We start from the raw sequence: 12,147 nt of genomic DNA, 5'->3' as shown, positions 1-12,147 counted from the left end.
AATGCATTTTTAATATTGACTGTAAACTACTGTAAACTTCTTTCATCTGTTTTTGTGTAAATCTGAAAGATTTGGGGGTTTTTTGTTCTCAGCATCAGCAACATTTTCTAAGCAATGCTTCGGTGTGATCAGATATGAAACTGATTTCAGTTGACATGCAACCAATTTCAGTGTTCGCTCTAAACATACAGACACTTTCTTGCTTCCTTAATTGCTGACTTGTTCAGCGGAAAGAAAAGAACTCATTCTCCAGACTAATTTCTGACAGACTGAAACGTATTAATTTAATTTATTAAACTTATCAAAGGTACCCCACACTATGATTTCCATAAGTCTACACAGCTGTGCTCCCAATATGTTGAAAAGTTCTTGTCACCACCACTGCACTGAGTTGACTTCTCTTGATTGGTTTCCACCAAATGTTTGATTTTCATTATTTAAGATATTTTGTTCCTTGAAGACAAAGGTTCATCAAAGTCAAGGTTTAAAATTAGCTCGTTTGGTTTTCAGTCTGTTCTGTTTGCTTGTTTTCAACCTCATTTTTTAATCACTGTCATTTCTTTTTATGACTACCAAACATCTTTGTCAATTAATGTCAGTATTTTTTATAAATAACATGTTTTGTACTTAAATGCAGCAGTTCTTATTGGTCAGATAGGATTAATCACTTCAGCATTTCAGGTTAATCTCTCCAGAAAAGAAACTATTAATTAATACAACACCTAAACTAATCTGTATCGTCAGTTAACTCCCACAAACTAAAGCCGTTTCCCTGCAGTGCTAATCCCCAGGAGGCAAAGCGAGACCATTTCTGAACGCCTGGCAGGTGAGGCAACATCTGGCCAGAAGCCAGGCTATTAACAAATGAACCACAGGAAAGAGGTGATGCATCATTTTTCAACTGTCAAGACCTGCCACTAACCTCAAAACAATGCTGAGCTAAATTTATGAGCCACCGGCAGTAGAGTTGAATAACTGGGAAACGATAAGTGGCAGCAAACTAATTTGACATGGACACATATCCGATTGAAGGACACCATCACATGCATAACTTAAAGCTCGTCAGTAGGAGCCTCATGCTGGCGCCCATTTGTTTCCAGCTGACGGAGAATTACCTTGTACTTCATTTGAATCGGATACAATATCTTGGCTAAGTATCCAAGTACAAATTGGGATGAATATCATTTGGATTTTATGTAATAATTCAACAGAAAGTGGTGCGTAATTGTTAATTGGGGGAAAAATACATAACAGTCAACACTGTTGCACTTACAGATGGCACACAGATAAGATATTTAACTTCAGTTCCACTAAATACATTTTAAATAGTTTTATAGTAACAGCAGAGATTTGGACGATTTACTCCATTTATCTCTAAGAAGACCAATAAAAGTTTATCTTGATGTTTCACATAAACACCAAGATCGTGTGCATGTAATCTTGTTTTAGTCGTAATGAAAACCATGTGGCATTGAAGATACCACTCAAACTCACAAACTAAATGGTGTAAAAATGAAAAGAAAGCCTAAAAACCTCTAAAAGGCAGTTTTTCCACTGAAGTGAAAATTGGATCACTGCTCTCAACTTTTTCAGACACCCATCAATTTCTTCTCTTGGCCTTTTGAATGTGCATTGCTTTTGGCACCTTTTGAGGACCTTATTGATCATTCTCCCATGCTTCTCTACCGGGGATACAACAAGGAAGGGCTCAGTCTGTCAACGACAAGATCGACTTTTCAAAAAAAAAATCTCAAACATAAATGAGTGGACCTTCTTTATACAGCAGCTAACGGATCCATTAAAGGAGCAGCAGCTCAAACTATTGTCTCACAAAGTGAAGAAACCCACAATATTTATGTTTTCATTTCTGGGGTCAAAGTCTTTTTAAGTGCTCACAAGATGACAACTCAAAGTTGTTTCTTGCAAACTGAGTGCAGCGTTATTCAACCAGCAGAGATAGATGAGTTCAGAGAAGGAGGACATTTCAGGTGAAAAATTAAGACCATTGACAAGGAATGTGTGACATTTGATGAGAGCCAAACATTTTTTTTATGTATTTTTATGAATTAAATAAAAAAGACATTTCTTTCCCCTATCTCAAGTTAAATCAGAGCAAGCTTTTCTTCTTATAGCTTAGCTACAATTACCAAAATTATTTCTATTTGCTAAATGTCAGAAAACTTGACAGGAACATTTTTTGTAACATTCCTCAAATTCAAGTTTAGAGTCAATATCAGGAATAACTGTCTTTTAAACTATGACTCTGGTCAAACCTTTGGTTATTTTTTCCCTCTTTCCTCTTCTCTTTTGATTAGTTTTTGTCCTCACATGATTCCCATGGTCTTTAAAGTTTGCGATTTAGACACAAGATATTTTAAATAGACTCAATACATAACTTCATAATTAATAAATTATTTTTTCTTCTCTTTTCTGTTTCTCCTACATCACATGTGTCAAGCTAAAGGCCCGTGGGCCAAATCCGGCCCGCCACAGTTTCTTATGTGGCCTTTTAAATTCTAGACTAAACACAGAGTGGCTTAAATATTATGTTATCAATCAGTTTTTATCTGTTTACTGCCAAATTATATCAATCAGTCCCTCCACTTTCTTGATAATCATTATGGAAATTCACCTAAAATCAACAAATCCCCACACTTTTTTGTGCCAATACATAATTGGGAGTTTATTGCAGATTTATCTCAAAAATTGTGAAAAAACTTTCCAACTTGTACTAAACAACTGCAGCTTTGCTTGATGTCAGATTATAATCTATAATCTATACACTTAGTAATAAAAAGTCACATGTAATGTCATAAATAAGAGCAAATATTGCAAATATTTCCAAATTAGTACCTCAAACGCTTTGATTTTCATTGCAAAAATCACAAAAAGTATCACAAAATCCTGGAGGGACTGAAAAGATGTTCAATAATATTTAATTTTAAGAACTCATTGATACTTTAACAGTTTCATAAAAGGTTTTATCAATGCTTTTTGGCACTTTTAAGAACATTAATGATCTTAATTTAGCCAAAATAAAAATGAGTTTGAATCATAGCTTTGACATGGCTTTTAACCTGACATTTCTGAGATGACTTTATAGTCACATAATGAATGCGTCAGAAGGAGATGCGCTCATTCTGTGTTGATATTCAGAAACAAATATAAACGCTAGAACTTGAAAGATGCTTTAAAAATGATTGGATATGTGAAGTATTGGGTCATTAAGGAAAGTATTCCAACATTTTAAGAGTAAAATCAACCTACTTCATGCAATTTTCTGAAATTCTTACAGCATATCTTTTCATGGCATATTAAAGACCAAGTGTCAACACAAGTTCTGGTCTCTAAACGCTTCTTCCCCAAGTTGTCTTAATCTCACGTTCTCATTTTAAAGCACCGTTGCATTTCATCCTGTCTCAGGTCATTTTGACAAATACACCACTGGAAACCCGCTGACCTTCCTTTCTCAATTTCCTCTGTCACAGAGATCCGAGTCAAATCGCAGTAAGAGTCCAGGAGAAGGTTTCAACATTTTCCAACGCTCTCTTAAGCGGAACTTTCAAGCACTGCGAAAAGCCCTTTCAAGGTCCGACAGTGAAACATGAAAAGTCACTCAAATCCATGCATTTTATCAAAGAGATGATGATTCAAAGATTAAGCTTGCAAATGGAAATGCATGATGAGAAACAAAAAAGCTGAGGTTTACTACTGCACATGCTATGAAATTAGATCATTTTCTGTATGCTCAAAAAGCAACAGACGAGAGAGAATAATGCAGCCTGACAAACTTAAGGGGAAAATGAAAAATATGCACAACATTTTTGTTTTAGTGTGTGGCTGAGGCAATTTAATGTGGATCAGGAAAGAGCAGCAATGAATCGTTTTTTTTAATCATAGAGATACGGAGTACCTTACCTCACAATTCTGGGAAGGTATCCATACACACGGCCAACTTTAAAGAACAAGGCAATAATGACAAATGGATACCATTAAAACAAGAAGAAAAATTACAGCAATAAACTGTAAGGCCATCAGAAACTGGGAGCATTCTTCATCAACCACTTAATCTAAATGTTAAAGATGGGTTTACATCTAAAAGCAGGTTCCACCACAGACCCTTTAGTGAATTACCTACTCAGACCTCTGACACTTATGAAAATGGAAAGCTGTGCAGCTGAAAGAGACCGGCTCCAACATTTTTCTGTGCATATACTATCATTAACATACTTGCAAGGCGCTGTATGTCTTGTGGTAAAGTATTCCCCCTTAACTTTTTACGTTGAAAATCACACTAAAACCACAAACTTTAATGTATTTTAATGGGTTTTATGTGATAAACCAACACAAATACATGCATAAGTTGGAAATGTAAGAGAAAGATGTATGGTTATAAACTGAAAAATGCAGTTTACACTTGTATTAAGCTCCTAAATTGGTCCATTAAGGTGATTAACAAACTGCATCAAAGACAGAGGAAAATAGACGAGTCGGGGAGAAGGTTTAAAGCAGGGTTGGGTTATAAAACAACTTGAAGATCTCAAGGAGAACTCTTCAGTTCATCAATACTCTAAAGTTACTGCATAACTGTACAGTAATTTGTGTTAAATTCCCAATATAACATCCAGAAGTTTGTGGTTGTAATGTGAAAGAAAACCTTTACAGTGAACTGCCTCTTAATACACATCAAGTTTCCTTCAGGAACAAGGCAATTCAAAGTGATCATTCACTCATCAATTACGAAACAAGCAATAAAACTTTACATTTTGTCAAATCATCAAGCAAATACTCAAATATGTTAATCAATGTTCCAGTTATTAATCAAAGGCAACTCTGAAAAGCTGGGTTTAAAGCCGTGATTTAAAGGAACTGTGTTCCGGTTGTTTTGCAGGTTTCTGGAAGTTTGTTCCAGATTTGTGGTGCATAGAAGCTGAACGCTGATTCTCCATTTGGCTCTGGTTCTGGTAATGCAGAGCCAAACCAGAAGACAAGAGAGGCCTGGAAGGTTGATGCAACAAAACTTTAATGTATTGTGGTGCTAAGCCATTCAGTGATTTATAAACTAGCAAAAGTATTTTAAAGTCAATTCTCTGAACTACAGGGAGCCAGTGCAGGGACTTTAAAACTGGGGTGATGTGCTCCATCTTCCTGGTTTTAGTCAGAACACCAGCAGCAGTGTTGTGTGACTAAAGATAAACATATGGATGAGTTTCTCTAGATCTTGCTGGTACATTAGTCCTTTAAGCCTGGAAATGTTCAAATGATAGAAGGCTGATTTTGTAACCGTCTTTACGTGGCTAATAAGGTTCAGGTCAGTGTTCATCACCACTCCCAGGTTTCAGGCCTGATCGCTAGTTTCCAACTGTAATAACTGAAGCTGTGTGTTGACTCTATATAGTTCATCTTTGGATCCAAAGACAACTTCAGTTTTGTTTCTGTTCAGATGGAGAAAGTTAACTAACTTGTTCACCAACTGAAATATACTCAGTTTAAAAATAATTTCATCATTTGGCAGTCTTTGTTCGTCAGGGAAGCTTTGTTTATCTCCCTCTCAGCACTCACCAAGTTGCTCATGAGGAGAGACGCAAAGAGCACTGAGAAAGTTACAATTATTTCCACCGAGTTGAAACTGGATGAGATAAGAATCACACCGTGTTAATTATCTCCGCAATCGCTGGAGCTCCCACTTCATGTCTAATCCCTGAATTAGGCTCCATTAGTTTCATCCACAGCACAGAAATCATCCACAGCGCTGACCCAGAAATCTGTCTCACACCGAGTCAGCTGGCAAATCGGTTCAAATGCTTACCTGTTTTCCACTAACGTAAGCAAGGCTCTGGACTAAGGAGTGAGTGGCAGATGCAATCGCTTCCACACCACTGGCCAGGCCTGCTTTATTTACACAGCATGAGAAAATGGATGTTAAATAGATGTTTCTTGGCTGATTGTCGAGTTGGGTCAAAGTCAAGGTACGGATACTTTTGAAAGAGTCGCCAAGAACTTAGGCGTTACTCCGCTGGATGAAAAATACACGCACACTCGGATAAGTGTGACACGGCCCGACAGACTGCGCTACGCAGCACTTCCAACTCCCCCCCAAAAAAAAGGAACAGGAAAACACGTCGAAGCGAGCTGCTAAATTAGCATGCCTAATTGCATTATACTCAAAGTGGCTGCTGTGAAAGGCTGCACTGGGATTTTAGTCTGTGAAGTGGCAGAATGAGCAAACGTGGTAAACTAACAGCTTTTCCATGCATACTAATCTCAAAAATGCACTGAGACCAAACAAGTTCATAAATCATTGAGGTGAGTGAGGACAGTGGCAACAAACAGGATAGAAAAATGGCAGTAGTCATCATAAATAATGGATGGATGGATGATGGATGATTGGGGAGATAAATCCAGAAGCCAAGAACAGGACAGGCATAACTTATCGGGAGTGTGCCAGACCAACCCTGGACCTAAAATCATCTTGCTTGTTTCTTCAGATGCTCTTTAATTTGTTAGATATACGAGAATTGATTTGGATGTGTCTGAACACGAGATCTGTACACAACACATCCATGTTGAGCCTCTCTGCTCTAGATCTTTACTGTCCAACGATTGACTTCCACAAACAAACTCACCATCAATTACATCTGTCCTGTTTCCTCCCTGTGTAGCACATTAAAATGAAACACGGCACACGCTGCTTCCAGCTCCTTAATGCACCGCGTGGTTCCTCACCACGGTGAGGTCTCAATCACTGAGCTGACTTCTTTTTATTTCGAGGATCCTCGTCAACTTCACCATGCTGATTTAAGGCCCAAGCGTTGAACAGTGGCATAAGAGCTAAAGCAATCCATGCTGCATAATTCAACGCCGCTCTCAGACCTGTCTCATTAGGAATCCTGGCCATGTTCCATTGCTCTGAGTATGAGGCTCTGAGTGACAGATCTGCAGCCAGCTTAGTACAAACAGGCACAGTCACAGCTAGGCTCGAGCTTCGGCTCCTGGCAGGCCAGCTTTGACTCCCATTTCAACTTCAACCTGCATCAGCTCCACTCCCCGCTTCCCCTCATCTCATTTTTCAATTTGTGCATCTTCTCTTGCTCGGTCTAAGTGCTATTCTCGTGTCTTGGTCTCTCCCAATTGGGATCTGAGCGAGAATCAGGGTTCAGGGCATGTTTTATGAAAGAACTGGAAAAGAATTGGGTGAATGAACAGATGGTGCTGATGCAACTTTTAGTTATGAAATCAAATCAGGAAGTGGAAATGTTTTATTTCTCACTGCAGTTCTTCAGACTTCAAAATTACTTCAACCAAATTTCAAGCTCCTCTAGAGCTACTTAGGAATTTTGGAGAGCATGGTGAGAGATTGAAAAGAAGGAGGTGAAGAGCAAACAAAACTGGAAATCGTTACTTCTTACCCTCTGTGGTCTTAGCACGACGCTCAAAAGGAGCGCAGCAAATGTCACGGTCGGACAGAAAAGAAGATGTGGCTTGTTTAGTCAGTTTTTTTCTTGGTTTCCAAAACTATACAAAAAATAAACTTGTAAAATGATAAATGGACTGAAGTTATAGAGCTTTTCCAAACATTTTGACCACTCAAAGGCTTTACACTAGACTCACATTCACCTAGTCGCAATCATAAACGTTCACACATTTATACACCGACATATATGTCGTTGGTCGCTCACAACTGTGGCGCATGCAGGGTCAGTGCAACCCCGCCGGACTGCGAACAGAATAAAACTTGTTGGTCTAAATGACTAATGTCTCTTAAAACCACATACAACTGTCTATTTTAATATGGACAGTGAAAACTGTCTTGACCATCTGTAGTCTTCCTTATCTCCACCTTTGGGGGTACAGCCAATCAGTAGCAAGCAAACTGAGCTCATCTCTTCAAGAAGCTCATTTTATTTGCTCCACCATGCAGCTCAACTTGGAATAAAATATTTTGCAATTTTTTACCTCATCAGGTTTTGTTTACATCATCAGATTATGAGTGGAGGTGTTTTAACCAAACAAATCTACTATCATAGCCTCACAATGAACTCTATAGCAGGCAGTTTTCTTTAACAAAAATATGATCTGTTCTTTGTTTTTGTGTGCTACTGTATGATTGATTTCAGATCCAACACAAAGTTTTTTAGTTATGTTGCCTAAGAATTACTTGTGAACCAATTAGGTATAAAAACAAAGTTCAAAAATACAGATTATGATAATTTTTTATGTGACAACTTGGCAAAGAGCTGATTTGTGCATCTTTGTGTATCTGCTCCTATTTTCTTTAGTTAAACTTAATAATAATTCAACATAAGGCATGAAATGATGTGGCTTGAACGAAGTGATTCCCAAAGAGCTAATAGCTGAAAACCTGCCATCAACAGAAGGATGATGCGTCTCTTACCTGCTGTGAAAGGATTTTAATTTTTAGTTAGCGTTACATTTTTTCTAAACTACCCTTGAACTATACCATCATATTCAGGTACAAGCGCCATCAGTAACCTGCTGCTGTCTGTAAAGAAATATATTCTGACTTTAGCTTCTGTATTTATGCATGGAATTGACTGAACTGACAACATTAGGATGTTTGGACTGTGGAAACATTTCTCTGTATAAAAGAGATATCCTGTGGTGACAATTTTATGACACTATTATGGAGTTTTATTGTGTGTTTCTGACTTCATATTAGAATACATATATACACAATAGAGTGGGTCTGATGAAAACAATGTTCAAATGTTCACTGCTATGAAACACAAAAGCATCACCGTCTCAAAAGCACATAATACTGGATTTCATTTTACATTTATCTGATGAATTATTCATGCACTTCACAAATTTTGTCTTGGGTAAAGACATTTGCAGCACCAAACCACTCCGTCCACTCTAGTATAGTAAAAAATGCAGGTATCACTACAATAGGTTTCCATTTTTCACCTTTCACTAAAATGATCCTTTGCTCCTTTTGAAGGGAATAGATCAGAACATAGCGACCATCGCATGCAGTAATTCATAAGGCTACTTAGTCCTGTTTATGTATCAAAATGATTCAGGTTCAAATATCAAATCTTTTCTGCATCAAGGAGTCAAATTCTCACATTCCTCACCAACCCTTTGCCACTAAATCATTGGAGGCGCCATGATGGGATGGGAGTGTTGAACAGAGCAACTGAAACTGTTTCCAAAGTTGTTTTTGCCGGTTTATTCATGGTTTCTACTTGTTCGAGTCGAGCTAATTTGTCTGTGAAGGTAACACGCCTGGTTGGGGCTCATAGACGGCGGCATTTACAGAAGTTTGAAACAGCTAGCTTAGAAACCGAGCCCCATCTCCTCCCTCCTGACGTGTTGATCAAATTACCGACTTGGCCTGAATTCACACCACATGATTTATATCAATATATCATAAAGAGTTTCCCTTTTCAGGGGAGCAGCATTAAAAACGTACAAAAGACGAGATGCTAACCAGTTTATTTCCCCATACATGCTAGGCTACATGACGGTGCGGCATCGTCTCCATGGTTACTAATGGTTAGACGCACCATTTCCATAATGCGATATTTAGTATCTTTCTAATAATACTTACTTATGAAGTATATGAACATTAATCTTCTTAACTTGTAAAAAACAAAAAAAAGGTTCGCTCCAAATCCGCGATTCCACAGAGGGCTGAGAGCTGCTATCCATCACCGCCGTATGTTTCCTCCTCGTTAAAAGTTGGAAAATAAAATGACAAGTTCGGTTTTCACCTTTGATCCAGATGACCACGCAACACCCTATGACCGTTTTTAAAGTGAAATCAACTAAATAAAAGCGACACTAGGTTACCACATGCATGTTTTTGGCAGTCTTTACAGGAGCGCATACGTTGTTTTGACGTCCATCACAGCAGGTGGAGTTTCGAAGAATGTGACGCCAAGTGCAAAGTGTTAATAGGAATGAGTGAGATTTGTATATTTTAGGCATCTCAATTTATATATTTTCACAATAACTATATTGATAATTCAGCTGCTATTTAAATTACATTGGAAATGGTCAGTAATCAGTAATTAGCCCACTAATATAGTTCAAGAAGTAAAAACAGACAGACACCAAGAGGTAAAACTTTTAGCTACGAACCAGAAACCATCCATGAACAGTAATCAGACATTTATTTAGACTTTCCATAATAAAGCTTTTATTCTGTACAACAGCCAACATTAGGATTCCAATCCAATGATCCACCTGATTTTTGTAATTTTATGTTTGCCGGTAATTGCACCCTTAGAAGGTGTCGGATGATTTTTCTCTACATCATTTTGCTGAAGATAATTTTGCCTGGTTGTTACCAATAACAACCAGGCTGACATTTTGCTTATGTTTAACTGAAAAACAATGACGGATGAGATAAAAACAGCATAAAGAATCGTCTCTGCATCCTTTCAAAAGCATTCTTACTCCTCCAGGTGCTTTTCTGAACAGTCATTTTTCTTGATGCATCTTCAGTATCACAGGAAGGAGGAAACAAGCAGGAACTATTAAGACAAATTATTTGGCACAAGTTGAAAGTAAAATATGAAGCATGTAGTTTATAATAAATCAATTTAATTTTGTTCCAAGGCTGATTAGAGGTTTAAATGCAAAATTTCACTTTATCTTTCTCTGAGATGAAGCAGGCTACTCCTGCCTTTATGTTTTTACAGAAAGTACTGCAGGATAATGATTCTGTTTTCTTGTTAAAGGGGAATTTTCCTTTCATGTATTGAAACATGCATGCTCAGAATAAGTTGATGCAATCTGCTGGGTTTCCTTAGACAGAAAACATCTGAACAAATGTGAATATTTACATAGTTTAATATGGAGTGTTTGTATTTCATGATTGGCTACAAGTGAAATGTTTCTTTCCTGAGATTACCTTATTTAAATACACTAAATCGAAACTAAAGTGGCTTAAATAAACGGAATAAAGGCTGCTGCAACAAAGGTAAATATTATATATATAAATGTAGACAAGCTTTTTAAAAAATAATGAGCCAATAAAGAATAAGTCTTGAATCAACCTTTCCACTGTTTTTAAGGCAGATAATTTGTAAAATTGATAATAAAGACATTTGACAGTTCATCTTAAATCAGAATAATCTCAGAAAGTTACATTTAATCATTTCTAAACTAATTCAATACACAGAGTGACAAATTTAAGGCAGTCATGTTAATTTGGTGATCGAGGCTTACATGTAATGAAAGTATAAATTCAATACTTCAGATAATTGGCGCAACAATAGGGAATATTTTTTATAAAGGCTTCTGTGCCTTCTCTAATGTAAGCCCATGTACTGTACAGTAACTGCACTAAATACTGGATTGTGGCTCCTTCTGCATGAATTACTGCATCAATGCAGCGAAGCATCATGGTGCTCAGCCTATGGAGGACGACGAAATTCAGCCTTTATTTCATCTCAATATTACGTCTCATCTCATTTCTACCATATTGAATAGTTTCTCTTTTGGATGTGTGAACTAAAATTTGACTTTGGTCTTGATAAGTGCATCTTCTTCTACCACACTTTTTCCTTTCACTCAACTTTTCCTTATTGACCTTTTTTATGGAGGCTATCAGTAACTCTCTACTAGACTAAACTCTTCAATAATACCTTAATTTAATGGAAACTGATTTTCAAATTTCACAGAAACCAAACCATCTCAAAAGTTGCACAAATGAAAATCTAAAATTAATAAAACTTCTCGTCAATATTCTGTATTAGGAGGTACCTGCATGGGAAAATACATTGGGTTAAAAATGTTGGAATTTAATTTTCAACTTGGAATGATTTCTACACGTTATTTCAAGTGGGTAAGTCCAAACTTCACGGTTCACGCCAAATGCGACACCCCTGCAGGTTTCCAAATGTTTCTCCACTTGGTAACTTGATTGCAGGGAAGCAGGCAGTGACGTGTTTACCACTCTCAGCTTCCCACATCCAAGCATAGCAAATGTCACCTTGCCCCTCCAGTTAAAAGTTTAGACCTCAACTCTGGCACCGGTTCCAAAAACCAAATTAAAGCAAATCCTGAGCCCGGAACCTGACCTCGGTCTGAATGCACTTAAGCCAAAGTGACTCCAGCACCCCGGAGCCAGAAAAAAAGATTTGAGAAAATTTGTTGATATGAACGCATGGCTGC

At 37.4% G+C, this 12,147-nt stretch overlaps 1 protein-coding gene across 1 annotated transcript in view; it reads right to left on the bottom strand.

The window, feature by feature from the left end:
• The window catches only part of LOC103474005 (putative flavin-containing monoamine oxidase A), a 66,739-nt gene that overhangs the window by 36,178 nt on the left and 18,414 nt on the right, over positions 1-12,147 (bottom strand). The window lies entirely within an intron of this gene.

Source organism: Poecilia reticulata, chromosome 12 (assembly GCF_904066995.2).
Source record: "Poecilia reticulata chromosome 12, P_reticulata-male-v2, whole genome shotgun sequence".
Lineage (NCBI taxonomy): Eukaryota > Metazoa > Chordata > Actinopteri > Cyprinodontiformes > Poeciliidae > Poecilia > Poecilia reticulata.
This window is presented reverse-complemented; position numbering and strand designations above follow the sequence as displayed.